This window comes from Berghia stephanieae, chromosome 2, assembly GCF_034508935.2.
Source record: "Berghia stephanieae isolate SIO BIC M18660-M18661 chromosome 2, UCSD_Bste_1.3, whole genome shotgun sequence".
NCBI classification, from domain to species: Eukaryota; Metazoa; Mollusca; class Gastropoda; order Nudibranchia; family Aeolidiidae; genus Berghia; species Berghia stephanieae.
Genome location: NC_088361.1, coordinates 28,616,732 through 28,619,231, shown reverse-complemented (window position 1 = coordinate 28,619,231; position 2,500 = coordinate 28,616,732).

Below are 2,500 nucleotides of genomic sequence, written 5' to 3'. Positions count from 1 at the left end.
ATATTTATAAACATACGTACTTAAAATTGCCGAAAATGTTTATGTTGCTATGCCTTCTGTACGTGGTTTCATCACATAGAATTATTTTTTGAATTGTTCTTGCTTTTTTATATTCAGAATTGAAATAAATAAATAAATCATAACTGTGAAATTGAATGTAAGCTTCAGTTTAATATACGAAAACAGATAAAATGGACGTTTCGGGTTTCCCCTTCATCAACAACACATGATGAATTAAAACTACAGACGAATGAGATAATGTGGTAGTGGCGTTGTTAAGATGCATAAACAAAAACATTGATGGGCAGGAAATTGTATGCTACTTTGTGAGGAAGCGCGAATTAAAACAGAGCAATAGAAATTTATAAAAGGTGCGTACTTAATTATGTTAAAAGAGGGGAGGCGGGGAGGAACTGTGTAATGCAGTATAGAAGACAGTGAACTAAAATAAAGTGTGGACTATTGTTGGAAAATAAATACAATGGAATTGGAAATAAATACAAAATGTAAGGGATGTAGGTATTAATATATTAGTGGCATTAGCAGCAGCAGAAGCAACAGTAGTAGTAGTAGTAGTAGTAGTAGTAGTAGTAGTAGTAGTAGTAGTAGTAGTAGTAGTAGTAGTAGTAGTAGTAGTAGTAGTAGGGATGCAGAAAATAAAGACAGGCATTTCAATTTTGACACGACGCCGCCAAGTCTGGGACTTTTTTGTCCTAGTGCGGAAGTCTGCTATGTTTTTCTACTATCACAAACGATATGAACACGGGACTGGGACAGTCCTGTCCCGTTGATTTTGTAGCATTTCACAACGGCTTGGGACACAACGGGACTGTTTTGTCCCGTCCCAATAGGTGCGGAAGATTCCTCTAAATTCTATATGTTACAGTCCTGTCCTAGTGCGGAAGAGGGTTTACACAGGCTTGTGTGTGTGTGTGTGTATGTGTATGTGTGTGTGTGTGTTAAAATTTTAACTCATCTGCATTGGTAACCCCCCCCCCCCCCCCCTCCCCCCCGAAAAAAAAAAAAAACAAAAAACAACGAAAAACTCAAATATATAACATGCAAATGGCTTTGGTGAAAGATTATACATTTACATAATGGTAAAATATATAATATAGATATTACAATAATATTAAAAAGGCTTTCGCGATATACAAAATTTAATTTGATAAATAAAGCATTTAATACTTTATATTTCACCTAGACAGTCTGATCAGATAGAATTAATGTCAGGTTATAGATAGCAACAAGATATGAAGAGAGGGATCTAGTAATGACTTTGAGTTTGAAACGAATATTTTTGTGTTCGTTGATAGCTCACACGGTAGAGCCACGCTCTCACCTGCCAGGCGGAGTTGTCGTACCAATAAGGTCGCAGGTTCGAACCCCACCACCGCCGCGAAAAAATTTTATTCTCTATTGTCTTCTGGCACTTTTCTATTCACTTCATATCTTGTTGTTACCAACATAAGTGCCTGCTCCACTCACTTTTCTGAATTAAAAATTCACCCCATACACCGGAGCATACTCAATGTCTCAATCGTTTCTATGTTATATGTTTGTGTTGAGAATATTGGCTATTAAGCTTAACTGCTGGTCAAAATTATTCGCGATGGTGGTGTACGAACGAATCGGCGGTCTCAAGAAGTGGGTGAGAGAGGGATCTAGTAATGACTTTGAGTTTGAAACGAATATTTTTGTGTTCGTTGATAGCTCACACGGTAGAGCCACGCTCTCACCTGCCAGGCGGAGTTGTCGTACCAATAAGGTCGCAGGTTCGAACCCCACCACCGCCGCGAAAAATTTTTATTCTCTATTGTCTTCTGGCACTTTTCTATTCACTTCATATCTTGTTGTTACCAACATAAGTGCCTGCTCCACTCACTTTTCTGAATTAAAAATTCACCCCATACACCGGAGCATACTCAATGTCTCAATCGTTTCTATGTTATATGTTTGTGTTGAGAATATTGGCTATTAAGCTTAACTGCTGGTCAAAATTATTCGCGATGGTGGTGTACGAACGAATCGGCGGTCTCAAGAAGTGGGTGAGAGAGGGATCTAGTAATGACTTTGAGTTTGAAACGAATATTTTTGTGTTCGTTGATAGCTCACACGGTAGAGCCACGCTCTCACCTGCCAGGCGGAGTTGTCGTACCAATAAGGTCGCAGGTTCGAACCCCACCACCGCCGCGAAAAATTTTTATTCTCTATTGTCTTCTGGCACTTTTCTATTCACTTCATATCTTGTTGTTACCAACATAAGTGCCTGCTCCACTCACTTTTCTGAATTAAAAATTCACCCCATACACCGGAGCATACTCAATGTCTCAATCGTTTCTATGTTATATGTTTGTGTTGAGAATATTGGCTATTAAGCTTAACTGCTGGTCAAAATTATTCGCGATGGTGGTGTACGAACGAATCGGCGGTCTCAAGAAGTGGGTGAGAGAGGGATCTAGTAATGACTTTGAGTTTGAAACGAATATTTTTGTGTTCG